This window comes from Canis aureus, chromosome 17 (assembly GCF_053574225.1).
Source record: "Canis aureus isolate CA01 chromosome 17, VMU_Caureus_v.1.0, whole genome shotgun sequence".
Classification (NCBI taxonomy): Eukaryota; Metazoa; Chordata; class Mammalia; order Carnivora; family Canidae; genus Canis; species Canis aureus.
The window spans coordinates 60,048,217-60,064,194 of record NC_135627.1 but is presented as its reverse complement, the minus strand read 5'-3'; the positions used below and the strand labels follow the sequence as shown (position 1 = coordinate 60,064,194).

At 35.2% G+C, this 15,978-nt stretch overlaps 1 long non-coding RNA gene across 1 annotated transcript in view; it reads left to right on the top strand.

Moving 5' to 3' along the window:
* The window catches only part of LOC144287589 (uncharacterized), a 32,121-nt gene extending 23,282 nt beyond the window's left edge, over positions 1-8,839 (top strand). Inside the window, exons 2-3 of the long non-coding RNA XR_013355369.1 lie at positions 7,648-7,746; positions 8,389-8,839. This is a non-coding gene — a long non-coding RNA (uncharacterized LOC144287589). The remainder of the gene's footprint in view (positions 1-7,647; positions 7,747-8,388) is intronic.
* The last annotated feature ends 7,139 nt before the right edge of the window (positions 8,840-15,978 follow it).

Sequence of the window (15,978 nt, the reverse complement as noted above, 5' to 3'; positions counted from 1 at the left end):
GTTTTCTCTTTTACTACATTTCTTTTCATTTCGTTCCATTTTATTTTATCTTATTTTATTTTATCGGCTATTATAAGTGAAGTTTTCTTTTATGCTATATATATATATTTATTACATGTTATATATATAAAATTTTATATACATAATATATTTATATATTTTAATATTTAAATATAATTTATATATAATTCAATATATTAATAAATATATTTATATATCTATAAATTATAATTTTATTTTTATATATAAAAACTTTATTTTTGCACACTGATTTTATAATCCATCACTCAAATTATTTTACTATTTATAATAGTTTTCAATTGACAATTTTGAGATTTCCAGATGTGAAACCCAATATAATCTTGCTTTTTCAATTCCTTACTGCTAATTGCCTTCTTTTGTCCAATTCCATTGGCTGACACCCACAACACAGTATAAAATGGTGGTGAAGGTAGTATCATTGTCTTATTCTCAACTCTGACTTTTAGAAGAAAAGACACTATATTTATCCAGCAAGTAAGAGATTTTAACACCGAGGTTTACAAAGTGCTATGTTTTTAAAATATTACAGATTCCTATTTTATTGAATGTTTTGTAACATGAAAGAACATGAATTTTGTCACACACCTTTTCTGCAGGTACAGAGATAATTATAATATTTTCCTTATTTCTCTGCATTTATCAATATTAAATAAGCTTTTTGGTCTTGGAGTAAACCCTGGGTGGTAATGATACATTATTTTTTAATAGGCTGTTAAATTCTATTTGCTAATATTATATTTATGCATTTTTTTATCACTATTCATATGTGATATTTCTGTATCACAGAAAAGTATTCTGTAATTTTCTCTTTTTTGGTGAAGCCCTTGGCCAAACTTAGGGCTCAGTATTTAAATATTTATATTTGCAATAATATAGCAATGAAATTTATAAAACAGAAGAAGAAAACACAGATAAAAGTATGCTAATTCTCTCAATCAAAGATAGATCACAATTCTCTCAAAGATAGATCAAGTGGATAAAAATAATAATAATAGGATATAGAAGACCTAATTTTCTAAAACAAATTTGAAAATCTTCTTTCTCTTCCTATGTCTTGGTTTAGTTTATCAGAATTCGGATCATTTTATACTTGAAAGTTTTTATAGAATTCCCTTGTGAACATTTAAGAGCCTGAGGCTTTTTTGTAGGGGAGCTCTTTATCTACTTTTCTCCTTCTTCTAAAGTAATAGATCAGCTTATTTTGTCTCTATTGGGGTCAACGCTGCTGTGTCATATTTTCTTAAAAACTACTTTTTTACCTAGATTTTCAAATTTATATGCATAGAATATGCAAAATAGTTTATGATTAACTGTCTACTTGGATATTTCTTTCATTTTGTCATTTCTAATTTTTACTATTTGTGGGGTATTTTTCATTTCTTTCTTGACTCCATTAATCTATGGTTTGTCAATTTTGTTGATTTTTTTTAAAGATTTTATTTATTTATTTATGAGAGACAGACAGAAAGAGAGAAAGAGACAGAGAGAGGCAGAGACACAGGCAGAGGGAGAAGCAGGCTCCATGCAGGGAGCCCGACATGGGACTCGATCCCAGGACTCCAAGATTACCCCCTGGGCCGAAGGCAGGTGCTAAACTGCTGAGCCACCCAGGGATCCCTGATTTTGTTGATTTTTTAAGCAAAGTTTGTGGTGTTTTGTTTTTTTTACTTACTGAGCTGTTCCACGTTTTTGTTTTTTGTTTTTTGTGTTTTTTTTGGTTTCTGTCTAGTTAATTTCTGCCTTCATCTTATTATTTCCTGCTTTTTGTTGTTGTTTTAAGTTGGATTTTTCATTTATTTTCTTTTTTTCACTTTTTATCATTGTAGGTATTTTTAAAGTTAAAAATTTTCCTTTGATAACTGCATTGACTGTGTACTATAGATAAGTCATGTTTTCATTACCCTTATTTTCAAAGATTTCTCCAATTTAGTTTTTTCCCCCTTTGACCTGAAAGCTAATTAATAGCATTTTTATGGTTGTTGTGCTCATTTCTATTTTATTGCACTATGAACAGAGAATTTTATTTGTAATTTTTCTATTCTTTGAAATTGAATGAGGTTTTCTTTGATGTTTAGACATAGTAAAGTTTTGTAAATGTCTCACATGGATTTATAAACAAAGTGTATTCTTTATTAACTGGATTCAGAATTGAAGATTTATCTATAAACTGTATCTTGATGATTAGGTCATTTAGATCTTCTATATCCTTATTAATATTTGTATCCACTTGATCTATCTTTGATTGAGGGACGTATGTCAAAACCACCTATTATTGGCATCCTTTTGTCTATGTTTTCTTCTTGTTCTGTTTTATAAATTTCATTGCTATATTATTGCAAATATAAACATTAATGACTATTTTCACTGTGGATTGTAGGTTTTAGTATCACAAAACTTTTTAGGTATATTGCCTGTATACAACAGTATTAGATTTTGCTGTTAGACAATCTCCGTTTTTATTTATTTTATTTTTTCACTGGTGTGCCATTTACATTTACCAATGTATTCAACGTACTTGCCTTAAACTTATATTGTGTACTTTGTATGTACTGTATATTCAGTCTTTCAATATGTTGTCTCTTTTGTTGCTTTTTATGTATCTTTCAAAATCTAGGAAGCTTATATTTTAATTCTAATGATTACCTTTATACTATTATCCGTAGCTTTCTTTCAATTTTTTTTTGCTATTGTCTATTGGTTCCCTATTCTACATATGATTGAAATTAGCTAATAAATACTTATACCATTCTTTATATTTCTTTAGTATCTAACTTGAAAAAATTTCTTTTTATTCCCAATTTTATCTGTAAGATCATTAAGTGAACTTATTTTATCTGCATTAATTATTTCCTGGTTATCTCTCAAATTCTTTGTAATTATACCTATCTACATCATCAGATCATACAGCCATTATGTATTACAAAATGTCTCCCCTATAAATATTATGTAATCTTAATTCATTAATTGTTTATTTATATCATTTGATATAAATAAAATGCTTTCATTTCATTCTCTCTGGTCATCTTAGTTGCCTTAAGCTTGTTTTTTAGTAGATGCTTCATAAAGTCTCAAAAAATACAATATCCTAAGAGTTTTTTCCATAGTCATAACAGTCTATTACCTTTATAACTAAATGTCAGTTTGACAAGTTATAGTATCTTTGGCTCATATTTCAATTACTGACTCACTTAAATGTGTTACAATGAAGTTTTTGCTTAGATGACCAAAGGATTGTTTCATTTTATTTAAAGTCCATAGTTCTGGTGAAATATATATTTCAGTTCATTTCCCCAGGTTTGCAGTATTACCTTTTATTAAGTACTTTCAAGTGAGGAAATTTTTTTTGAATCATACTCTTCAGTACTTGTTCTCTTCTATTGACCTGATTCTTTCCCTGGTAACTCCTATTATATATATGTTGCATTTCCTTTGCCTGTTTTTATAGCTGTCACCTTCTCTTTAGTCCTTTTAATCCCTTCATTTGTTTTTATAATATTTTTCTTCTTTTCTTCATCTATCTTAAGGTGCTTATTGCTCTCGAGTTTCTTCTAGTTTAGATTTCATTACTGAACTTGTTTTTCTAATTTTATTGCCAACTCTTCCTAACTTGTTTCCAGTATTTCCAAATATTATTGTTTTCCAATCACTTCATCTCTGATGTGATTCGACCAGAGATGTGACACAATTAAGATTTGCATTGTTCTTTCATATCTATTAATGACTTCTCAATTTCTTTTGCCTCATTTTGAAATATTAGGTTATTTTTATCAATCTTGTAGGCCAGTCTTTCTGGAGTGACTTCACTGTCTTTAGATATATTACTCTATTTCATCTCTTTTTTTTTCTTCTATATAGGATGTTACTGTAATCCTTTTCTGTTCCTCATGTTAAAGTGAAATGAGTGTGCTTATACTTTTACAGCAGTAATGGGGGCTTAAATTTACACTCTAGTACAACTTCTCTTTTTTTTTCCATGAATGCTCTCAAATTATGGCCTATGAAATTTGCCTCTTCTGCTCCTCCACCTCACTCTTGGTGGGATCTTCTCTTTCCATGCCCCTATAGTGTCCATCCTGCTCAAATTGAGTCCTGCTTCCAGCATCTCAGTGCAGGGCTCTGTTCTGAAAGTGAGCTTCACTTGGTTAGTTTCAAGAGTTCACAGAGCCAGAGACCCATAGCAGCATCTGATCTTACCATAGCCTCACTGCACTCACCAAGAATTGGGTCCTGCAAAGCTCCTGCCCAGAATCCAACAAGAGTCTCAATGTCTTCCCTCTGCTTTTTGCAGTTTTGGTGATACCACTCAACTCTTTGCTGTCAGGGTTTTGTCCCCACGTGCACATGTATAAGGGCACATATTTTGTTGTTTTGTTGTAGGTTTCATCTTTGTAGTCTTGGTTTTCCTACTTTACCTGTGCTTACTGGAGAATTCAGGGACAGCCATAAAGTATATTGCTATTGCTGCCATCTCCTCAGAATTATTATTTCTCTAATTTCTTATATAACAGATCTTAAAAATAAAGTCACTTTTCGGGATCCCCAGGTGGCGCAGAGGTTTAGCGCCTGCCTTTGGCCCAGGGCGCGATCCTGGTGACCCAGGATCAAATCCCATGTCGGGCTCCCGGTGCATGGAGCCTGCTTCTCCCTCTGCCTGTGTCTCTGCCTCTCTCTCTCTCACTGTGTGCCTATCATAAAGAAATAAAAATTAAAAAAAAATAAAATAAAGTCACTTTTCATCTATACAGATTATATCTCATCTCTGCATCTATGAGACAGCTAAGGAATAATAAAAACTTAGAAGATAATAAAAATTTAAATAAAACATGCTCTGTATCTGTACCTGAAATGACTGTGAGTTAAATTTTTCTAGTTATTTTTGAATATTCTAGGTACACAGACATACGTTCAATGTTGGCTCAATGAATGCTAATGGTATTAAATTCTTTACTTCTCTACATGGTCATTCTTTTTAGTTGCTTTAGATTTTCTCTAATTTACTCTCTAGCCATTTTGTCATAGAACAGCAACTTTTTCCAGCATACAATGTGAGGTAGTCTCCCCAGTCATTGGTAATAGTTTCTCATAAATAAATGGCTTAGATTTGTTGTAGGATTAAATGAGTTAAGGTATATAATGTATTTAGAACAGCTAACAGAAGTTACACTTAGAATATGGTATATAATACATAAATGTTAGTTACTATTATTATGATAAATATTATTTGTCTTGTTTTTTATCCCTGGAACATATGTTCCAGCCCTTCCCCACTTGACCTTCTACTATAGTATTGGAAAAGGGAATGGACTATGTGTTTCAGAGAACATTACTTTTGTGTAACATTTAAAAATACTGTGTTCAAAACCAGTTCTATTATTGACCAAAAAAAAATTTAGAAGATCCAAATTAAAGGAAAACAAGATTTCACTAGATCATTGTAGTTCTCTGACAGTGAATCCAAAGCACTTCTATGTCACTGTGTTTACCCACTCTCTCATTCTTCTTCCCACTGTACTGTCCCAAGAATTATCAACACTTGGAGTTCACTCTCAAAGATACCATACTCAGGCCTAATATTCATCTCAGATATAAACTTAAGCATACTTTTATTTGCCCCAAAAGAAAGAATGGATAGAAGGGACACAGAAGAACATTTTTGGGTTCTTGTGTTTTTAAAAAATGGAATTTGCTTCTACTGTTGTCTGTAACTTACATCAAATATTCCATATAATCAATATAATGTTTGACCAGCTAAAGCTTTAATTCTAAAGAGGGTTAGCTTATGAAATCCAGAATGCAGAGTTCATGGTAGTCACCTACATTATTAGAAAAGATCATGTTCCAGAGTATCTATTATAAGTCCCTCATTTACCAGCATCTGAATGAGCAAGCTACTTGGTACTAATTAGCATCCATAATGTCAAAAATGATCTATTGGTTAAACTAGTGACATATTAGAAACAGGCTTTCATTGGTGACATTAGAAGTACCAAGATATGTGAATTGGCCACAACAGTTCAAAGACACTTGCATGAATGGAGTTTGAAAATCCGATGAATCTTGCAACCTGGATGATAGGAATTAGTCCTAGTTCCAGTCATTAGTTTAAGAGGATTTCTGATTTCATGGTACCTACTAGAGGGCACAATATCCTGACCCTCAAATATCATGCCTGCTTAGAGTAAATCTTTCATCCAAGATGTGGTCTGAGTGCCAAAGTAGAGTTTAGACATCATCAGACTTACAGAACAGGTTATAAGAACTGTTTTGTGCCTGCTTGCTTGCTAATGGAAGACAGGGTAATAAATGTATGGAGAAAGAATCTCTTATGAGACTTATTTTTATTATAGCCATGTAGGAAGTTTGTGGCACAGTAGCTTAACCCTAGCCACCTCCAATTTCTTCTGTAGCTCTTACTACCTATCAAAAAACAAAGTAGACAAAACTCCAAGTGTTGTGAATTAATCAAAGTATTACTTTCAGAACTGGTGAGTTGCCTGTAATTCAAGGAATTCAAGAAGGCCATTAGTCTTGACAAAGTTTTGCCTACTAGAACAATATCAGAAAGTTGTTAAAGTACTTCCTTAGAGTAATTTTAGGTTTACAAAATAATTGAAACTAGTATAGAGAATTCCCACATACTCCACATCCAATATCCCCATATTATCAACATCATACATTAGCATAATACATTTGTTACAATTAATGAACCAACACTGATATATCATTAATAATCAATTATTGATACATTCCTGAATTATTACTAATAACCAAAGTTTATAGTCCATACTGTAACTTTGGAAGGAAGTCTCTGTGCAGATCATACCTAAGGAATGGGAGCTCCTCAAGAAGGAGTGAATATCTACATAAATTATTTGGAATGGACTATAAACTTTGGTTATTAGTAGTCCATACTGTAACTTTGGAAGGAAGTCTCTGTGCAGATCATACCTAAGGAATGGGAGCTCCTCAAGAAGGAGTGAATATCTACATAAATTATTTGGAATTCTTCTCCATAGGGTCAAAGTGTTTTTTAACTTGAGCTTTTATGATACTGTGACTTAGCTTTAGGAATCCCATCACTTCCACCGATATTCTCCCTTGTTTTAAATGGTTGGAAATATTTTCTAAATTTCCTAGGTAATTATCAGCAAACGATTTAATGCTTCACCGATTACATTGATTGTCAGACAAAATATTAAGAAGTCAAAGAAATGCTAATGGTCTAATAAGATATAAACATCATCCTTTCTATTACTGATTTCCTGGGTGTGAGAACAGCATCATTACTAAAAGATATACATGGAGTACTCCCCAAGAGGCAATCAGATCCTGAGGAAAACAATTCTATAACACTCTTGCTTGTTTACTGCAAGGCAGTATAAGCCATCCAAAGACATAAAAATAGAAAGAAATCAGCAAGTGGTATTTTCTTCTGTTTTTGTTTTAGGAACAAGAACTCGGCTATGATAATTCCATAAATTTCCAGCACTTAAGAAAACATACTAAAGTACTAATTTAGAGGCAGAAACCCAGTATTTAACCATAGAGACACAAGCTTGTACAATAACTTGATGTTCTATAAATATCTCTCGCTTCTTGCTCCAGGACTGTCAGATGAGGGCTCTCCATGAGAGCAATATGGAGGAGATCAAAGGTCAAGAGTCCAATCGTGAATTCCCAAGGGAGGAGACAAGATCCTGGAAGGTCTGGAATTTACAGCTGTCTGTTACATGCCAAAAAGACACCAAAAGCAAAAGGAGAAAGTCTGGATAAGCAGAAGAATGTTATTTTCAGAAAAATGATTATTTTAGACCTGAACTTAAATATTCCCATTGCCCTCGAAAAGAGGCTTAAGTTAAAATAATTCTTTATGGCCTCAAAAGTATTCATGCACAGATCATTCACTGTCAGGCATGAGTGGCTGGATAAAGTTAGGATATAAAAGATAGTTACTAAAAAAAATTAAAAAAAAATAAATAAATAAATAAATAAATAAATAAATAAATAAATAAAAGTTACTATGCTTTCCTTCACCTATTTTAAAGTATTTCTTGTCCCTTCCTCTAACATGAGGATAGAACATTTTTTTAAAAGATTGACTATTTTAGCCAAAAATAGAAAAATTATGTTATATTTAACAATATGTGTGTATATGCATATGTATGGACAATAAATGGGTTTTTGTTGCCTACTTCGAGATAAGTTCAGGTACAGGAGTGATGGTATTATAACAGTAAGATCTCCATGTATCAGCACTTTACAATTTAAAAAATATTTGGCATTTATTATACATATATTCAACATTAGAGGCCATAAAAAGATGTTACTATTATTCCTATTTTACAGATAAGGAGACAGGCTTGATGAGGTTAAGAGACTAGCTCAAGGTTTGAGAATTGGAACCCCAGCTCATCAGGAACCCAGCTCTTGAATTTCTGATCCTGGAATTGTTTTACTGCACCATCCTGCTTTTCTTTGTATGTGCATAAACTGAGATTGTCCCAGTAAAAAGTTTGGCCTTCCTTCTGTTGAGGTCCTGAACCTGGTTCATTAAAAGATGAGCAGATACATGTACGTATGTGTATCTACGTACACATACACACACACCTCCCTTTAACATATTTATAACATCCTTTCCCCCCCAAAAAAAACCCACTAAGAATCATTGCATCTTCTCTATATCAGCCAAAATTTTGACGATCTTTAAGTAGCTCATGTTATGAAACTGAAAGTTTTTATTTTCAAATGTAAATAATATGATATTGCAAATGCTTTTTTAAAGACATACTAGGCCCCAGCCCTCATATCCTGTTGTTACTTTGTGGGGAGTACTAAACTTCCCCTTATGATTTCTGCCAATGGAACCTAAGTTTTCTCCTCCTAAGGAAAAATAAAATTGAAAGTAGAGACCACTTATCTGAACATGGACCCAGCATTTGTGTTTGGTTTGACACATTAAAAGTGATGCCAAGAAATATCAAAATAAGCAAACATTCTTCATTAAGGCATGTCAGAAAATCATCAATCCACAAACTTGTTTTCCAAAATATCTGAAAGTCAGGAATGTTTGTCACAAAAATGATAGTGGGAATTAAAGTAATTTTCCAGATAATTTACATTGAAAAGCTTCCTTCCCCTCATTTTGCTATGGCATTTTGGCCCAAATTAGCCAGGTGGTTGACTCCGTTCTGCACCTAACTTTGGAAACTTAAAAGCCCCTATCTTTGTAAGTGATGATGCATGTCAACACTAAACTCTGAACCACATTTCTAACTAAATCAGCACAAATTTCCCTGGCATAAATGCTCAGCATAGTTCCCTCCCTGAAAAGAGCAATCTGTCAGTCTCCCCAGCCTTCTTACCGAGTCATTGGAGAAATTAATGGTGAAAGTACCTTATTAGGTCCTCCTGTCCATAAACTTACACAAAGAAGAACACTTCCTGTTCTTACTTACTCCCCCCATATGTAGCCTGAGCTTGCACATCTCCCAACTACAGAGTTTCTACCTTGTTCTCGGGGACTTTCCACAGTTTAATATTCCTCACTGCCAGTATTTGCTGAGTGCTGTTGACATTTTTCTTCATTTCTCATCATGACCTTTGCCCTACTCTCCTGAACACCTTTATTTATAAAGGTGATTTATATTTCTCCATTGTTCTCAGCTAGATAGTCACAGCATTGTGACTGTCCCATAACCATTCATGGGCATTTACTAGGGAGCTAACATTTTCAAAGCACTTTAAATATATTAAGGCCTTAATCCTCACAACAACTGTCTTGGGTGGCTGAGTACAGTTATGATTCCCATTTTACAAATAGTGAAGTTGAGACACAGGAGGATTAAGGCTGCATGATTAGTAAAAGGGAGACTCAGGACGTGGATCTCTGCAGCCAAGTTCCACAGACCATGTCATAAGCAACCCCGCCTCTGTGCCATCAACAGCCTCCATTGTCTATTTGGCTCATCTGGATACCACACGTGCAGTTTTTCCTTATAAATAAATGCCTCCACCATCCTCTGCTGCAGGGAGTAGAAAAATCATCCTTCAGTTCGTTCTACTGTTTAATGATTAAAAGGCTGGTCTTGTCAACGGAGTCTTCTGTATCCATGCTCTAAGTGTAAAATCTGGTTTGCTGAGCCTAACTTTCAGAAAGACTTCCTTAAAAGCATAAAAATAACAAAACAACCATATTTCTTCTTTATCCCAAATCCTCAGGAAAGTCTGATAAGCCATTTGGCCACCATGACTATTTCCCCAAAGTCTGTCAAGGCTTAAAAGATATTTTTATTTTTTCCATCAAGACTATTTCAAACCAATGATTCTCTTAAGACAAGTTTTCCTTATTAATAATAACAGTAGCTAGCATCAACTCAAACCTAAAATGTTCAAGACACACTTCCAACTGATTTATGGGAATTATAGACCTTACAACCCTATGACAGTGACATTATCATTATTACTATTATTATTATTATTACTATTACTATATGCATGTTATATATATGAAAATGAGGCACAGTGGGTTAAACAACCAACCAAAAGGCATACAGCTGGTAATAGGTAGACCACAATCTTCTTAATACATGGGGCTCCACCAGCATACCTCTACTACCTGCGTTCTGTGACAGAGGGTAGTACACACCAGATGTCCCATATGCGCCTCTACACTTCCCAGATGCCTAGTTAGGTAGGGCCATGTGACTAGTTATAATCAATAAGGTATGAGAGAAAACTGTAAAATTAAAGGTCATTGTGCTTATGCATCCATGAGTTGGGATAGTGACATCATATGATAAAAGGAACTCAGATCATCCACCTGGAAAAGAAATGCTCTCAAGGATCACCTGAACTACATTGGACTTGATGTGACAAAAATTGAGCTGTTATTCTAATATATCGTGGAATACAGACGTCTATCTCATTACTGCAATATAACATAGTAACTAATGTTACTCTAGAGCATTGATCTTCTTCCTATTTCTCTGCAGCTATAATCTTATATCTGGATTTTTAGTTATCAGAATATGATTTTATTGGGAAGGAAAACATTCAAAGAATTTCTAATTCTACCAGCAATCAAAAGGTTCACTGATTTAATGAAAATGGAAGAAATATAGTTAAATGTTGGTCTTACATATGGGTAGTAAGACTTCTATGAATACCCAATGCCTAACTCCTGTTAATAGTATTTCAACCAACTCATAAAAGCCTCCAATGTATTAAATTTTCATGTTCAAAACTCAAATATCCTGATTCAACAAATCATGTTGTAAGTACTGACCACAGGCACTGAGTTCAAAGCAGAAAGAACAATCAAAAAGAGGAAAGTATGGGTTAGAGTTCTGCTGAGCTAAATTACAACATATAAAAAGCTCTACAGAACCAAAAGGAGAGGTTCTTGCATGCAAGGATAGGTAATTTGGGATGTCTCCTCTAGGCAGTAAAAACTACTGAAGGCCTCTGAGCAGATGGGTGTAAGAGCTGAGCTTCAAAAAGGCCTAACCTGACAGCTAAGCATAAAATAAATTCATCAGAGAGACAGAAGGCTAAGAGCCCAATGGAGAGGCTATTGTTAGCCTGAGATGAGGAAGAGGCAGCAGTGAGAGAAGGGAGAGCCTGCAGAGATAATACAGAAAAATCACCAGGATTTTTGTATGCATTCAGAGGTGGCCAAGAGTAAAAGGGAAGGGGACGCCTGGGTGGCTCAGCAGTTGAGCATCTGCCTGGAGTCCCAGGATCGAGCCCCACATTGGCTCCCCTCAGGGAGCCTGCCTCTCTCTCTCTTTCTCGAATAAATAAATAAAATCTTAAAAAAAAAAAAAAAAAAAAGAGTAAAAGGGAAGGAGCAAAGATTCCTTTGAGATTGAGAACCTGGAACACAGATGGGATGTTGGTTCGATGAATACACAAAGAAATGCAAGAAAAGAAGCAAGTCTGGAGAGCAAAAGCTATATATTCAGCTTTATCATCTTTTCAGGTCATTCAGTGTACATTTAAACATACTACATTTCACTACAGTGTTAGAAAGCTTCCTGCAGAGATGTCTGTACGGTGTCCTCAGAAAAGCTATTGTACATTCTTTTCCTCTCTTCCTGGAAGTTGCTCTCTTCTGCTGTAAGAAGCTCTCCTAGCAGGCAGGGCCTAACTTCAGTGGCGAGCACCAAAGCTTACTATCCCACATCTGTTCCATCCAGGCCATTTACTATCCGTATGCTTCCTACTGGCACTTTACCATCCATGCACCACACACCTGGATTACAAGTCTCTAAAAGGCAGAAAAATATATGCTTTTTATGCCTAAATTTCATCAATTTGCATCAAGATTATGTGCATAGGGAGCGAGAGAGATATGCTGCTCTGACGGGGGAGAGGGTAGTTATTACTTATATGTTTGAACCACAGCATTCTTACGCCCAATAAAATACATGCCCAATATTTGACAAATATTAAAATTTAAGCACTGTTAAAATATCTACCATGTGTGATTTGTTACAATTATTGAAAAATACATTATAAAGTAATATAAAAGATTGATGCAAAACAGGTGGTCTCTCCCTTGTTGACCAAAGTATCACCATTAACCCTACTCACGTATTTCGACAGTCGAGGATGAGGAACGGCCATCAAAGAGTGGGTTTAAGAGAAGATAATATTGACACAGAGAGAACTTTTCTTAAATTCTCAGCATTACCAAAAAGAAAGTTTCTGCTTCCCATACCCAGATCCCCATTCCTTTTTTCTGAACTCTCAAAAATGCTTGCATTACTTGAAAGATCGTGTGAAGCATGTCTCACACAATCTGAAACTTCGGGTATGTATATTTATCTTCTCTCTCCTTGGTTATAAAAATGAAACACAAAAGTGAAAGAAGCAATCTGAATGACTATGAAAAGCAAAGCTGCTCCGGAAGTCAATGCCAGCTTTCATCTGAGACAGGACTCAGACTCACCACTTCTTCCCCAAACCATCTAAAATCAGGCTCAGAGCCCATTTCTGGATTCACTCAGAAGAGCCAAAGGGTTAAGAAATGATCCAGAAAGTATAACACAGCCTTTCAAATCACTCTATTTCCAACTGAAGCACAGTGTTTATTATTCAGACTTTTTTCCTTCTTGCTCTCCTTCCCTCAACTCAGAAGGCGTTCTCTCTTTTTTTTTTTAATAAAAAGAAATAAATCCCTATCTTAATTTAATCACACAACTAGCATGAAAATGAACTCAATGAATAAAATTGTCAAGACGGGTAAATGATAGGATTCCCTCTTAGCCAACTTTTCTGTCTAAAATTAGACTGCCTTTCAGGATTTACTGCCGTTATTAAGCAAACATCCTTTTGACGATAAAGCAGCGCTTCTTGGAGGTTCAGTGCTATGCAACCAGGCTAAAGTGCTCGGTGATGTACGACGTTGATGGACTCCAGGGATCTCACTGCTTCAATGCTATCGTCTGTTCTTTGTTCACCAGACGAAGACACTACAGGGGAACACGCAGCTCAGGACCAGCACTTGGGGAAGGATGAGTGTAAGGACGGAGAATACCTTGTTTTTGCCATGCTAACATGATGAATTACAGTGTATTAAGAAAGTGTTGACACATGTGGGAATAAGCTTTTGACAGGCTTGCCAGTAATTAAGGCACATTGTATGTAAAGTCGCTACAAAACATTGCAGCCTCGTTCTCTGTGCGGGGTCTTCTGCCAAAGGGTGTTATTCATAAGCTTGATGGAAAATACTTGTATCTACAAAATCTCTGTGGTTCACTGGATGACGAGGGCAAGAAGGAAGAGAGGTTGAGTTTTATGAAAGCTTTCAATGTTCTGCAGCTAGGGATAGTCATGATTATCCTACCGCTCCAGAGGGCTGCAGATTTTAAAGATAAATCACCTAAAATGGACAGGGACATACCAGAATTTAGGAGATGTTTGGAAAAGACAGGAAAGTTCCCCCTCTCATTCCTTCCCTGACCATTTATTCTTACTGCCTCCACCTTTACAAGCTCAGTGGAAAAACCAAGAACTGCATAATAGAGTAGCGTTCCGTGTCACATTCCTTAAGCCCACCTGGCTCCTCATTTTCGGCTACTGCCAAGAAACTGGCCTTCCTACTGGTGATAATAACCACGTAGATCTAGAGCTCCCAAGCCCAAGCCCATAGCCAGCCTTCAGACTAGAGCCAGCAACCTTTGTCCAGGCCCTTCACATTTGGCTTCTGACCATCTGCACAGTCTCATTCCTCAGCTCCCAGCCAGCAGCCATAAGGAACGGCATATCTTAGTTACCTCTTTTGCTGTCCAACAAGATTTAGGACATTTATGATTTGCAAGGGCCGTATTGTATGTAGTCTGGCACTTCTAAACCTTATTTTCCTAATAAATTGTTTTATTGAGTGATAAGAAATAGAATTGACATTCAGGCCAGGTGTAATGGAAATTCTTGGAATTGTACATCACTAGAAACCAAACTAAACCTCTCATTCCCTAAGAAGGGTTGAACTGAAGAGTTCATGTAAACAATAGCCTCATACTGAGTAATTTTCACTAGAGAGCTATTATTCCAAATTGCATCTCAGTGAAGGACAGATACTCAAACTGGATACCTGGCAAATACAGCGGTGAAGTGCAGGCTCTGCCCCTACAGTCAAAGGGCCAAAAACCAGACTGGAGGTAGGGATGGGTTTTCACTTGCCTCAGTTTATCCTGCTTGGCTTCTACTTCCTCGGCTGCTGAAATGAGCTAAAATGTCAGAACTCCCGAACACATATGCTGTGAGCCTCTGACAATGGTTTGAACCCAGCTGTACATTAAGATCACCTGAGTATTCTTTGCTTGGGAGAGGATTTTGAAAGCCTCTCAGGTGATTTTAATGTGTAGTCAAGGCTGAGGGCCATGAGCCTAGGAGGTTTACTCAAGTCCCATCCACAACGGTGACAACTCTGTAAAGAGACCTCTTCAATACAAGGTGAACATTCATTGTAGACTTTGCACCTGTGTTTGAAAGACCTGTCACTCACTGTATTCACATCTACTTTCTTTCTTCAAGAAAAGATAATGGATTTATTTTGAATTGATTGAAATTATAAAGATAAAATTATAAAATATTCCATGCTCAATATAGAGAATTTGGAAAATATAGTGTGAAGAAAAATATAATACCTCAAATCTCACCAACCAGGTATAAATGCTTTTCATATTTTGAGATCTTTGTTTCCAATGCTTTTTTAAAAATAAATAATAGCATGCATATGCACTGTGTTTAAAAAATATTGGGATAACACATGGTTAGACAGGAACATAGCTTATTTATATCACTGGAATTCTTTGTTCCCTGAAAGTTCAAACTAACTTACCCATGGATTTTCATGGTTCTAAAGCCTTTTTTTTTATGTAAGTCTCTGACATTAACATTTTTTATTGATATTTGTCTATGTAACATTTTTCTTTTAGAATCAATCTTGATAATTCATAATTGCCCAAGAAAAGAGTACATTTATTTGGAAATTTCCATTTTATTGGGATAGAGTTCAATGTAGTCTTTCTTTATATTCCTTGCTATATTATTCTTTTTTTTTCCTTGCTATATTATTCTTAACAGGAGGAGGGAGGTGGCACTGAGGGGAATAATGAAACATAATCTCCTGAGGGGCATTTTTAGAACATATGCCCCAACATTTTGCTAATGTTCCTCATGTGCCCTACCCCACACCTCCTTTGCTCTTGACATTGTTGAGACTCACTGAGGTGAAATGAGAACAACTACTGAAAGGTGCACCTTATCCATGCAAATGGCCTGAAGCCACTAAAAAGAAAATGGTGAGAATCACCATGGAGCACTCTTACTCCAAACCTGGAAGTTCCTGAAACATCACCAGGACAGTATGACTGTCATCTGGTTTGCCCCGCATGCTTCAGCAATAAGGAGCATGACTTAAGGTAATAT